Source organism: Equus asinus, chromosome 2 (assembly GCF_041296235.1).
Source record: "Equus asinus isolate D_3611 breed Donkey chromosome 2, EquAss-T2T_v2, whole genome shotgun sequence".
Classification (NCBI taxonomy): Eukaryota; Metazoa; Chordata; class Mammalia; order Perissodactyla; family Equidae; genus Equus; species Equus asinus.
The window spans coordinates 159,310,533-159,325,418 of NC_091791.1; the positions used below are offsets into that span (position 1 = coordinate 159,310,533).

The 14,886-nt window shown below is 36.8% G+C and overlaps 1 long non-coding RNA gene across 4 annotated transcripts in view; it reads right to left on the reverse strand.

Annotated features, from left to right (window-relative positions):
• The window catches only part of LOC123283014 (uncharacterized), a 506,927-nt gene that overhangs the window by 368,773 nt on the left and 123,268 nt on the right, over positions 1-14,886 (reverse strand). For 2 of the 4 annotated variants that reach the window (XR_011501259.1, XR_011501265.1), the window contains one exon: positions 14,589-14,664. The exons of the other annotated variants lie outside the window; for them this stretch is intronic. This is a non-coding gene — a long non-coding RNA (uncharacterized lncRNA). The remainder of the gene's footprint in view (positions 1-14,588; positions 14,665-14,886) is intronic. 4 annotated transcript variants of the gene reach the window in all.

A 14,886-nucleotide genomic window follows, 5' to 3' on the forward strand; every position in this document is an offset into this window, starting at 1 on the left:
TATTATTGATCTATTACTCTTAGAGCTTTAGGTAACATTCTGTTTTGGTAAAACACTTTGGGAGCCTTCCAGGAAAACTGTCAGAGAAAACTAACTATGGACTATTAATTTTTTTATAAAATGTATTGAGCACCTATTGTGCACAAAGCACTGTATCAGCTCTTATGGAAGACACAAATATAGCTAATATTTTCTGCCTTTAAAAAGCCTATAGTTTAATGTGGAAGTTTTTTTTTTTTAAAGATTTTAATTTTTTCCTTTTTCTCCCCAAAGCCCCCCGCTACATAGCTATATATTCTTCGTTGTGGGTCCTTCTAGTTGTGGCATGTGAGATGCCGCCTCAGCATGGCTTGATGAGAAGTGCCATGTCCGCACCCAGGATTTGAACCAATGAAACACTGGGCCGCCTGCAGCGGAGTGCGTGAACTTAACCACTCGGCCACAGGGCCATCCCCTAATGTGGAACTTTTTAATCTAAGTTATTTTAATAATGATAAAGTCACAATACAAGGGACAACATTTCTATAACTGTTGCGCACAAGTATATTTTTTACTTATCTTTCAGAATTTTTACCATAAATAAACAAGGAAAAATGATTAAGAACCTTACTGAAAGGTGTGGACCAAAGAACATAGGCAAGTACCTGAATAATTTTCTATGCTTGATTAGATGGCTGAGCAGAAATTGACCTTATATCTTCAAAACTGTCCTTTGAATGTCATTTGTCTCCACGGACTCTGGAAATTTACTGTAGAGTGCCTTGCTCACAGTGTTCACCTTGTTAACACTAACTGTGAACTTCAGGTCCTGCTGGATGTACTCAGGGGGCAATATAACTCAAAACTTCAAAACCCAGGAGACAGCTAAAGAGAGGTGAAGATAATAGTTAAGCTAAGGAAAGCTGGAAAATTTGGAGTAGCTCTAAATAGAGTTCCAAGCACACACACCCTCCCAAGCCAACAGAAGCCACATCAGGTCAGATATTTGACTGCACACTGACCCTGTCACACAGCTTGGTTGCTAGGACAAATTTATATTATTCAGGACTACCACCTCTAGAGAGCAGATTTATCTGAGAATGATGCTGTGTTATAGGGAAATGCTAAAATTTTAACACTAAGTCCCCTTCTGTCAATATTATTTTAGGGAAAATCTCAGAAATTATAAGGACAAATATGCCTAGGGATGTTCTGAATATTCATCAAAGATGCTACTGTCTCTAGGGTTAAGGTAAGTCATTATTTTTTTTCCCTAATTTCTGTTCATACAGAGGGAATGCATTTCCAAAAAGAATGGTATCTGAATGTTCACTCTAAAAGCAAGCAAGCAAATTTAAGAGTAAATCGTATTCTCCCATTCTGGACTTGAAGGCTGATCTGCCAGCTTCTTACTCCACACTCAAAGGAGAAAAGATTTTATTTTCTAAGAGTGCAAATCTCTCACTTCAAAACTTTCCTCTCTTTGAAAGTCATAGTTTTTTGAGTCAGGACATGAACCTAGCCTCAAACACAGCTGTCCAAGAAGTAGGTGTGTACAGGAAATGGGAGGGTGACAGACAGGGCACAGCGAAAAGGCATTTTTATCTGCCTCTGAGAAGACTTGTGGAAAATTTTTCCAAATATTTTACAGAATAAGAAGAAGAGTCAAATGTTTGGAATTTAGGTAAAAACCCTACCAATGGAGAAATATGGCAGAAGTTTTAAGTCACAAAATTTTCCAACTTTAGGCTGAAGGAAGTTAATACTCTGTGTGAGTGTGTGTTTTAACTGGGAAGTGCTAAAATAATTCAAGTCTTGGACGATCACATTTTTTCTTTCTTATCCAAAAATTTCCACCTATATTAATTATGGATCTAGTTAACTTTGTCTCTTATTTGACAACTACCCTGCTACAGAAGTTAGGCTTGACTGAAAAACAGAACAAAAGGATTTTCTTTACCTCCCTCTCTATATATATTTTCTACAATAACCCTTCCTGACCACTACTCTACACTTTTTCCCGGTGTCACTTTGTGAATTTAGTACACCAAGTCAGAGTATTGGGTTCTGAATATCAAGTGAGTTTTGTTGAATGCTTGAAAAGAAAGTGAATATGATTTATTTAAAAATAAATTCGCTTTAAGAAACACAACTAAGAACTTGCAGCAGAAAGATGGATCTTGGCCATCACTCTATCTCTGAAAGCATCCTTTTTCACATTGGTTTTTGACCTGATCTGGTGACAAATTTACAGTTTCAGGGAAGCATGGAGTTTAACAAAGAAGTTGATATTCTCCCCATGTATCTGCTCCTTATCCTTTTGTATCATTTTGTGTTAAAATAGCCAGTTTGTCAAGCACTTCGGCCTTTCAGAGATGAGCACTAGAAATACATAAATACATAGATGTCTTTTTATATAGGTTTTTTCTAACCAAATTTAGCTGCAGGGGGATATAAAAGACAAATGTGTTGACAAATGACAAGATGTTACTCACTGTAAAAATATTATTCCATGCAGACAATTTCCTGTTATGGTGCATATATTGAATGCAACTTTGTTCAAAATGAACTGCATATTAAGAGAAACATCTTGCCTTCTGATCTTTTCTGGCTTGATTTTGAATGCTCTGGAAGTAGCTGTTTAAAAAACCTTGCCCTGAACCTAATAATCACAAATAGATGTGAATTTCCCCCATGAGATGCCACAAATTAAAAAATGGATTTTATTTGGATCAAAAGCGGTTTTGGCCAGAAACTGATAAAAATACTTCAGATGAAGCATGTGAAAAATGCGGCTCTGGAGACACATTAAGGAGTGTTACTGCCAACCTCTGCTGAAATGAGTGCTCTTCAATAATGATGTACAGATAGGCATGTGGCTATTTGAATTTATTATCTATATTTTAGTTAAGTCAAAGTCTTTAAAGACAAGTTTGGCATCAGAGATATCATTCATGTTTGTGAGGTCCTTAAAAATTCTAATGCCATAAGTGTTCATGTATAATTGGTTCTAATATATTGATTACCCAAAGAATATATATTGTAGTTCCAATATCTACTAGCAATAATAACAAGATCATATTGTCCAATATATTATTTAGCTGAGTTGGATTATATTTTAATATAAGATGTCAAATGTTAGAAATGATGTATCAGAAATTCATACATTCTTACTCTCCATCAAACTGTGGCATACTTAACTCTAGGTTAATATCACATCATATAATCATAACTGATGAATCAAAATTAGAGCCAGTAACTGGAACAAGTTGCACATAAAAAGAACAAACCTGAATGCACTCTTTTTAAGCAACCCAGGACTCTTGGACATAGAACTCATTCAGCTTTAAAAAAATTATGTCACAGAGGGCATTGGACCTTGGCTAGGGTTATGAACCTAACGTCTTATTCTGCTGGATTTAACTGTTGGCCAAAATAGCTCTAGCCAGAGGTTATTCAGTATTCTCAGTGTTAATTACACTTGTCCTGGCGGTTTATGTTATGTCTGGAAGGAGCATGACGAACAAGCCCCTTCTGGATTAGAAAAGGCACATGGTAGACACAACACTGAACTCAAGGTCTATATTTGGGCATCGGCATGGGCAAATCCAAACTGTGTTTGGCAGAAATGCAGATCTAATGATCCTTCCAAGACTATTCAAACACAGGCAAATGGCTGGATTTGGTAAAGTTTGAAGCATACTGCATTTCATACAAGAAACAGGTCCACTGCTTTGTCCAGTCTCTTATTTGAAGTCAATTTTTAACTCTAAGTTTTTCCTATTGTCTTCCCTAGCCTACATATCTTACAGAGCCACCACACAAAACGAGGCAAATATTTTTCCGTTAGATCTTCAGGGTGGGGATTCTATTGAGGTCAGTGTTTCAGAGCTTGGTACAGGATGTCCCTTCAGCTTTCTGAATCCTGGCGCAGTGAAATCACTGATAAGCCGAGCCTTTGCTCTTGATTTCCCACAGAACTGAAAAAAACTACAGTGAAGTGACTTGGGAGAATGGGTAAAATGTATTTTCCCAGCCCAGCAAGCTGCCCCTGCACCCCCCCACAACATACTCCCACACACCATCTCTGTCTATTTTTTATTTTTTTCTTCCTCTTTGGCTTACGCTGTTCTTTTTTGGTCTCTGGCCCTAGTTATGACAGCTGATTGACATAGCTGGCAGTTCCCTTGGTGTCTGCTTAGGCAGAGTTCCCCCTGCAAAACTAGGATGCAAAACAAAGAACAGACAACAGTGTAGAAAGGAAGACTGAACAAAACAAAACCAAGAGAGAAGCAATGTTGTTTGCTGAAAATATTTTTAAATTTTTCAAAAAGAGAGAGCAAACCTTTAAAAGATTGTTTTAATCTTCTGTGTTCTTTTTTTTCTTCCTTCTTCTCTTTCTAGCCATCCCTTCCCCACACCCCAAACACACCGCTTTTTGGCTTCTATTTCTCCATCTGCCTTCTTGCTTGTATTTTTTTTTTCCTGAGTCATAAACATTTCATCAGGAAAAAGTCTCTCTATTTCTGACCTTCCTCAGAGCCAAGCACTTATTTTATCTTATTTATTTTTCCACCTGGAGGGTAGAATCATGATTGCATCAAGTGAAATTGTGAGCAATTATTGCTCTGTCTTCTTCCATTTAAGACCTTTCTTCCATTCTCCTACAGGAAACTAGATTTCACGCTTCCCCAATACTACACTCTGCAGGATACAACAGCCCCAGCCTAAGATACTCTTCACTAAAATTTTCTCACATGATATATGGTCCTCCCCATCCCATTTTCTCTCTATTTAAACATCTACTGGGTGGGTCATTTGCCTGAGAAGATTTTCTCCGTTCTATATCACATTGCAAAAGATCACATAAAATTACATTCATTGAAGTGTTGGTAACTTAACATGTCATCTCTTTGGTGGTATACTCCTTTTAACATTATTAAGGCAAAGAAATAAACATATAATGATGAAATTTCAGGCTTCATCAGCCAGCCTTCTGAGTTATTTTCTGATTTTACAATGCAACCATCTATACTGTTTAGGACAGAGTTTTGTCCTATGTTTCAGGTAGGGTCCCAGAAGCTCCTTAATTCTCTTTTTCTATAAATTAGAAAAAAATATAAAAAAAATTCTATAAAATTTTCTATGAATTACTATAAGTAATTGTGTATAAAATTTGAACTTAATTCTTTTTTTTTGCTCATTTTTATGTTTTTAATTTTCGTTAACTATTAGATGGAGGCTTACCTTACATAGCTTTTTTATCTTCACAGAGCATTCTCTTATATAATTTTTGTGTACAGTAAAAGAAAATATATGGTGTATCTGATAAAGGAATTGCATCCAGAATATATAAAGAACTTTCAAAACTCAAACTCTAAAACATGCAACCCAATTAAAAAATGGCAAAAGATTGAACAGACACTTCACTTCACCAAAGAAGATACATAGATGGCAAATTCCATGTATACAGAGGTAAGATACAAAGATGCTCAATACATTAGTCACTAGGGAAATATAAAACTTAAACCATGAGATATTCCTTCATACCTACTAGAATGGCTAAAATTAAAAACACTGACCATGCCAAATGTTGCTGAAAATGTGGAGGAACGGGAACTCTTCATACACTGCTAATGAAAATGTAAAATGGTACAATCGCTTTGGGAAACAGTTTGGTAGTTTCTGAGAAACTTAAACAAACACCTACCCTATGATCAGCCTTTCTACTCCTTGGTATTTACTCAAGAGACATGACAGCATATGTCCATACAAAGACTTGCATGCAAAAGTTCATAGCAGCTTTATTAATAATGGCTCCAAACTGGAAAAAACCCAAATATCCATCAACAGATGAATGGATAAACAGACTGTGATATATCCACACAGTAGAATAGTACTCAGCATTAAAAAAGAATGAACTAATGTTATATCCATGCAACACCATGGAGAAACCTCAAAATAATTATACTGAGTAAAAAAGTGCCAGAAAAAAAGAGTACAAACTTTATGATTCAGTTTATATACAACTCTAGAAAAATGCAAACTAATCTACAGTGACAGAAAGCAGATCCCTGGAGGGGAGCAGAGTCGGGCAGGAGGAAGAGATCACAAAGGAGCACAAGGGAACTTTCAGGATGATGGATATGTTCACTGTCTTGAGTGTGGTGATGGTTTCACACGTCGAAACTTGTCAAATGCACACTTTAAATATGTGTGATGTATTGTATGCCAATTATACCTCAATAAAAATAAATATGGTGGCTTGCCTTCTGAGATTTCTTTGCTCTGTTTTCTGTTCCCTATATTTAACTGAAGTTCTCTTTCCTTTTTCTGTTAAATTTTGATCTACTTCCAGCAGTTTCTCTTCACTGTGGGACCTTGCTCTGGAAGGGAGCCCTGGCATCAGTTTTGAGAGTGTGTGGGAGCTAGACAAGGGCCATGGAACCTTTGAACTTTTCTGCTCTTGAAATGAGCAAAACCTCTTCCAGTTTCAGGGGCTGCTCTTAAATTGGCCCGCCACATTGCCAGGGAGTACCTGTTGTCTATTTTGAGGCTCTCTTCTCACGCCACTGCCTCTCTCCACTCTCTCTCTCACTGACGTCAATAGCATGCAGCTGTTGTGGCTGTACAGGGTTTGCCCTATCCACTTGTCTTTTGGGGTTCATGGGAATGTCTTATCACCTAATTTTATCTTAAGGGTTATCTATGGGCTTTTGATTTTGCCATTTTTCCCTATTTTTATACACATTTAGGAAATTGCAAAAACTACACTGCCACTGCTATCTCATCCTCTGAGAATCCTTGGATGACACTCTTGAGTTTTGAGATTCTCCTTTTCGGGAATACTTTTATTGCTCTATTGGCAAAAATCAAACATTGTGCTTTGATAAGCCATCACATATTGAAATTGGTTGTTTATTCAAGTAATATTTGTTGAGTGCTTACTACATGCTAGGTTCATCCAGACTTTGGGGATACAGTGGTGAGCAAGGTAGACAACATCTCTGTTTGCATGGCACTTAAATTCAAGAGGGCAGACAGACTAACAAATAAAATACATTGCTGTGGTCTGAATGTTTGTGTCCCCTGCCCCCCATACATATGTTGAAATCCTAACCCCCAAGATGATGGTATTAGGAGGTGGAGCCTCTGGGAGGTAATTAGGTCATGATGGCTCTGCCCTCATAATTGGGCTTAGTGCCCTTATAAAAGAGGCCCCAGAGAGCTCCCTCACCCCTTCCACCTTATAAGGACACAGAATAGAGGCTCCATTTATGAACCAGGAAGTGGGCCCTCACCAACCACCAAATCTGCTGGCACCATGATCTTGGACTTCCCAAGCTCCAGAACTATGAGAGATAAATGTTTGTTTTTTATAAGCCACTCAGTTTATGGTATTTTTGTTATAGCAGCCTGAACAGACTAAGACATATGTATATATATTTAATTTCAGTTTTAAAAATTATCAGCATGCAGGGGGCCAGCCCAGAGCAGTAGTTTGCCTGCTCGACTTCTGTGACCCGGGGTTCGCAGGTTCAGATCCCAGGTGCAGACCCACACACTTCTCCTCAAGGCACGCTGTGGTGGCATCCCACATACAAAACAGAGGAAGATTGGCACAGATGTTAACTCAGGGACGATCTTCATCATCAAAAAAAAGAAAAATTATCAGCATGCAGGTGGTAATTAAAGCCCTGCTAACAGATCATGTGACTTTGGGAGAGCATCTATAATCAGAAGAAAGAGAACTCTCAATCATATTAAAATTTTATGTGCAGAATTAGAAGAGAAGCCATGAAACAGACTGACAAAGAAAAATCAGAGAGGTGGAAGTAGGCCAGGAGAGATCAGGGTTATAAATGAAAATAAAGAAGAGTTTATAAAAGGAGGGAGATGCAAAATTATTATTCCATAGCTCTTGTCCATGAAGAAAGGAGAGAAATAGGGCAATAGCAGAAAAAGGATGCAAACTCTCAACAGTGTATTTTGCTAGGAAGAAAGAAACTTGCTGTTTTTGGTTGCAGTGAGGATGCAACAGGAAGGGAGAAAGTATAAAGAAATAGGGATTTTTGCACCACTAGACTCCCTGAATGGAGCACTTCCAAAAATTTCCCAGTAAGCTTTGATGGAAGTAGGGCCAGGCACGGTGCCAGGCACTGGGTATTTAGAGATGTAAACTCCATCCTCTCCTTCCCCATGAGATAATCACAGTCTAGCGAAGAGGATAGGCAAAAAGACTGACTGACTTTATTAATTACATTAACTATCTTAAATTGGCTGCATCAGCACTGTGTACTAGATTGTAAAGTAGGTGGAATTTTATTCCTGCCAGGGGCCTTAATAAATATTTACTTTCTTTTTTACATGATAAAACTGAATTGTAAAAGTTTAAATAGCTCGTCTATGGCTACTATAGCTCGTTAGTAAAAGACTCCTGATTAGGACAGAGTGATCAGACTCCCTAGGAATCTTTTCACTTGAACAGCACAACATCTTCCTAAAAGTATGCATATTTATATTATTTTTAAATACTCCATGAGTGTTTTAAATATTTAACATCTACGTGGTCAATTCCAACATAAAAGCAGACTTAGATAAATTTGAAACCATCCTGCTACCAACACCTAGAAACAATGGGAAAATCACAACAAAATTTTTAATGCCTACCCAAGTTTGAAAGAAAAAAAGAGGAAAGTCCCAGATGGCAGAAACAAGGGAACTGAAAGCCCTAATTGTAAGCACATGAACTGACTCTGCAGCAGCCCTGGGGTAGGGTCCTCTTACTTTGGCAACAGCCAGGGGCTTAGGGTTACAAAGCATATGAGCTAAGACCTTGGGCCTCTATGATACAAGGTATTAGAATTGAAATTGAGTGTAAAGTCAGAACTTTCACAGTCACACCCTCAGAGAAAAGGATAATAGAAAGAAAACAGACCATCACCCAAGGGAAATGACAAGGAATCTTGTCTATGAGCTCTGGGAGAAAGAAAATGATAAAAATCCCAAGCGTGCAACATGCACAGATTAGCGACCGAGTTTATTTCACCTTCATAGTTCAGGATTCCTCTAAAATGAGAAATTAATTTTTTCCCAGGGACATAAGGCAGAAGTAGAAGTAAAATCACCCTGGAAGAATTCTTCTTAAGTCCAGAAGGCAGAGAATTCACACATACAGAACCACTAAAGATGAGCTCATAGTTAAAATTCACAAAACACACATAAGCAAGAGTCAGCAACAAAAGCAATGGGGGGATTAACTTCCTGTAGCAAACGTGGTTGATTGTCCTGCCAGTATGCTTTGGGCCTTGGACTTTACAACTCCATGCTCATCGTCAACTCACAACAGCAGGTATCTGCATGTCTGCCTGAGGGCTGTCTCTAAAGCAGCAGCATAAACCACTCTGTCCTTGCACATAGCAGGCTACATGTTCCAAGGAGTAAGCACCCCCAGAGCAGCCCTCAACCAATGACTAATATGTAAATATCCCAGCTCCCTTGCTCCTGGGCAAGAGGGGGAGGTGTGATAATTCTAAGACGTGTTCTAGCTGTTTCCCACACATTTCCTTCTCCTCCCAAATAAATCAGTTGCACTTGAATCTTCTCAAGGTCGACTTCTGGAAAAATCATAACTAATAAAATAAAACAACAATTTGAATGAGAATATAAAACAAACATATTTAAAAGCGTTAAAGACATAGAAGAAGAAATAGAAGCTGTAAGTCAAGAACTAAATCCATAGGCAACAGAAGCAGCAAATTTGAAAAAGAAATGAATAGAAGTTACAGAATAAAAATTGCAATCATTTAAACTTCAGTAAATGAGCTAAACAGAAGGTTAGACACAAACATGAGACAATTAGTGAACAAAAGCAGAAATCTTGAGAAATTGCCAAGAATACAGCACAGAAAGTAAAAGAAAAATATCAGTGAAAAATATGAAAAAAATAGATAAATGCCTGTAGGATAGACCAAGAAGAACCAATATACCCCTAAAAGATAACATAAAATAAATAGAATAGAGACAGTATTCGAAGATAGAATAGTTTAGAGTTTTCTAAAATTCAAGGAAGACAAGAATTCATAGATTTGAGAAATACAAGTCCTAAGCAAGATATACAAAAATAAATTTACAGTTAGACACATTCCTAGTGAAATTGCAAAATAACCAAAAAGAGAAAATCTGAAAGGCAACCAAAGAGAAGTGTACGTGTATGGAACTATCCATTACAAGCCCTGCAAACTTCTCTCAACAGCAATAGATGTTAAATAATATCTTCAAAGCGTTAGGAGAAAATAACTATCAACTCCAACTTCCATGCCCAACTAAACTATTACTCAAGAGTAAGGGCAAAATAAAAATGTTCCTCAAAGGAACAAAAACTGAGAAAATCTGCCATTCACAGATCCTTCTTAAAAGAACTACCAAAAATTAGACTTCATAAAGAGGGAAATTATGGAAGAAAAGTATGGAATGCAGAAAGCAATAGTGATCAAGGATAGATAAATGTGTAGGAAAATCTGAATAAACATTGACGGTAAGAAGTAATGATCACTTATTTAGAGAGAGGAGCTAAAATCAAGGTTGCATCAAAATACAAGGTAATAATAGCAAGGTAGATAAGGATGGTAACAGAAGTTAAAATACTCTGATGATCTTGTATTGCTTGAAAGGAAGATAGATATGTTGATCATCTTGAGACTTTAAGTCAAATATGCACATTTAACATGTCGAGATAATTACTAAGAGAAATGGAAAGTATTTCTAACAAACTAGTCAAGGGGAAAATAGGGAAAAAAGTAAACTTTGTCAATCAAATATAAAGCAAGGAAGGAGAAACAATGAATAATGACAAAAAGGTCAACAGAAATCACAAAAGATGCTGTATACACACATACATCAGTAATCACAATGAAAGTAAATGGGCTAAAGAGACACAATGAATTTTTTAAAATCTAGTTATAAGATATTTTAAAGAGAGTCAAAAATATAGCATAGGCAAGATGAATAGAAAACTAATAGTAAAAAGGCATGTTAAATAAAGAATATTATCAGTAATTAAAAAACTAAAGAGGCCAAGCAAAATTTAAAAGTCATAGTTTGTATTAGTTACCTATTGCTCTATAACAAACTACCCCAAAATTCAGTCACTTAAAAACATAAATATTTTCAATTGCTCATGAGTCTCACGTCAGCTTGGAACTTGTGCTGATATGGACCAGGCTCAGCTGACCTTGACTGGGCTCACTCATGCATCTATAGTTAGCTAGGGGATTGGCCATGGGCTGCTGGTCTAGGATGGCTTCACTGCATGCTAGCTCTGTGGTAAGGCAAGGAAGGGGGTGGTGAAAGGGCCATGTCTCTCATCATCCAGCAGGCTAGCTGGAGCACTTGCAGGAGTCTAAGAAAGAAAAGAAGCACAAAAGGCCTATGCTTAGAAGTGGCATACTATCATTTCTGCTTCATTCTGTTGACCAAAGCAAGTGACAGACCATGCCAGATTCAAGGAGTGGTAACAGATTCCACCTTTTCATGATAGGAACTACAAAGTCATGGCAAAGAGCATGGATAGAGGCCATTCATTGGGATGATCAATATAATCAAACTACCACATTCAGCAAGTACTAACAAAACAAAGCCAATATTGCTACAATATCAGAGAAATCAGAAGCAACATATATCATGAAAAAAGAGCATATCATAGAAAGCCGTAACAATATCGAAGAGATGTCTACCTAACAAAAGCAACTCTAAAAATTTTGACTGAATTACACGGAAAATTTACAAATTCACAATTATAATGAGAGATACTAAGGGGCCACACAAGTTGACTGAAAAGACTAAAATCAATAAGGATACATAAGATATGAATAGCAATATAATCACACTTAATCTAACGAACATATATAGAATTCTGCATCTGAAAATTAAGGTGTCCACATTTCTTTTAATCTTATATTGGAACATTTGTAAAACTGATCACATATTTGGCCCAAAACAAAGTACCCATGAATATGAAAAAATTTATATCATACCTACCATATTATATCTCTGACCACATTGCACAAAAGGAGAAAAATAAGAAATTTATATCAAGAAGATCGCTACCACCTCAATAAAAAAGATAGTCTCTCTGCCAAAAACAAACTCTTAAGGCTGGAAATTTAAAAACACACAGATATAATGGATCAAAATTGAAACCTTAATAGAAATTAGCAAAATATTTAGACCTGGAGAACAATTAACATACAGCACACCAACATTTAAGGGAACAGCTAAAGCAGTACTTAGAAGAAACTCACGGAACACCAACTAGTAATAAAACAATGAGATAAATATAAAAGCTAATGTTAATTCAACATTAATACTCTGTATAATTTCATTTAATCTCAGAACAAACAACCCATTGAGTTAACTACTATTATTATCTTTATTTTACAGATGAGGAAATTGAATCTCAGAACTTCATTAAGTTGCCAAAGGTTACACAGTAAGCGACAGAGATAAAATTCAAACAACAGAGCCCAAGCACTTAGCTGATATGTAACTATACATGTACAGCCATGGAAAAGTTACTAAGACACCTTTCTAGGTAAAAGAGAAAGATTTCTAGTAATTCCTGTATATAAGCCCATTTATGTACTATCAAATACCAAGACTATGCATGTGTACATAAACACGAATTTATGTAAATAAATATTCTATCTGTTAAATATAGAGAATGGAAGTTAGAAGAGCACAGGGTGACAGGGCATGTTCAAGTTTTAGACTACTACATACTCACTGTTTGAATATTTTTACACTGTGAATGTACCCACATATTACTTGTGTACTTAAAAATAAACAATTCCAAGTGGAAGGGGAAATGGTAAATTAAAATGTGAAGCTGGAAAGTAATTCTAATGCAAAAACTTCAAAATATAAATGCACTAGAATCCATATACATGCAGGTAAGAGCAGACTAGTTGTTCAAATAGTAATCAGGAGAAAGAGTGCTAGGTCTGTGTGTGTGCACTACATTCATATAGTTCCAGCATGCCCTCTGGAGTGAGTTTTATGACTCCAGGCTTGGATAATTCTCACATTGAAATAGCCCTCAAAGGGCTAACAAAGATTTGATTATATAAATATTAATTCATTTTATTTAACACGTTAACTGTGTGCCGATCACCATTTCAGATTCCAACATATAACAATGAATAAGATCCTAGTAATTTCCCTAAAGAAACTCAGGTTTAGTGGAACTTTGATGGCTCTCTATGTTCTATATTCAATACTAGATGTCAGGATGCCAAGAGCTAATACATAGGATTTTTGGAGAAAAGAGAAATTAGAACTGATTAAAAAATGCAAATAATCAGTAGGTATCTGAAGATCCAAAGCAAAATTAGCAAAGATAAAAACAGAAGTAGGGACTCGTCTGACGGCATAGGGGTTAACTTTGTGCACTCTGGTTCAGTGGCCTGGGGTTCACCAGTTTGGATCCCAGGTGCGGTCCTACGCACTGCCCATCAAGCCACACTGTGGTAGGCATCGTACATATGAAAAAAAATAGAGGAAGATGGGCACAGATGTTAGCTCAGGGCCACTCTTCCTCAGCAGAAAGAGGAGGATTGCCAGCAGATGTTGGTTCAGAGCCAATATTCCTCAAAAAAAAAAAAAAGGGAAGTAAACAATGGTGGGGGTGGGGTGGGTGAAAACATGTTTTTATTCCTGACATCACCTGCATGCAACACTTGTTAGACTATGAAACATCTTTTTTCCATGGCCACTACACAATCACAACCACCTTCTTGTCATATTTCTTCTATTCTTGCTTTACCCCAAGAAACAGTTGTGACACATGCATTCCAAAGGGTGCGGTGGGTTTCCCTCCATCAAAACAGCTTTCAAAAACAGAAGCACTTCAACTTGTTCTAAACTTATTATTATCATACTTTCTTGCTGCTTCTGAGTTTAATCTCCCCAATTTAGCTGACAATTACAGAGGAGCCAAGCAAATTCTCTAAGTAGTCATGCCTAGGGGGTTCCATAAAAGAGTAACGCTCTTACAGACCATCCGAGCATTGGACAGACTAAATAGTTTCTGAGAAAAAGGTCAAAAATGGCTGAGCATGTCAAATTAGATTGAAATCCTAAGTACTTAACCCACTGAGTTACAGAAGAATAACATGTGGATCACACACACAAAGAAAGTTGTCATTTTTATTATAGTTCTACAAACCTGTACAATCTGTTTGGGCAAATAATGGTTCTAGAGGAAATAATCTGAAAGATTACAGATGGCAAACATTTGGCATATTTTAGGAGGTGAAATTTGAGACTTTAACAAATGTGCTTTTCAGAGAGTTCTGTATTTAAAACGAATTTCCACCTTCATTTTCTCAACAGACTTCAGAACAGCATGTTAGATAGGAAATACCCCATGTTAGACAGGAAAATGGAGCCCCAAAAGAGTCAAGTGACTTAACCAGGGTCATATATCAGGATTCAGTGCCTCTGTTATTAGCAAAAACAGAACAACAATCCTGTTCCTTCTGACCCTTTTTGTCCTAATGACCACCATATTACAAATTTAATTCCATTCCTTAGGAATCTCCCCGAGTTACCTGGATTCGATTGTTGAGTTTACAATTTAGGAGATCCACTTGAGGCTAGGTCTCTTCTTGAACAGATTCTCAAAGTCTGAAGCAAAGAAAGAAAACTTATCTATATTGATATTTGTACATTCCCTGAAAATGATTGATTTTAGTTTCTTAGTAACAGAGGCACATGTAGCTAGAGACAAAATAACACACTGATTACAAAATGTACAGTGATGTTGTTCATTTAACAGCTTTTTTAAAATTTAGCTCCTGATAAGAGAGAAATAAATGCTGAAAAGCATAAGAGAGACTAAGTGTCAAC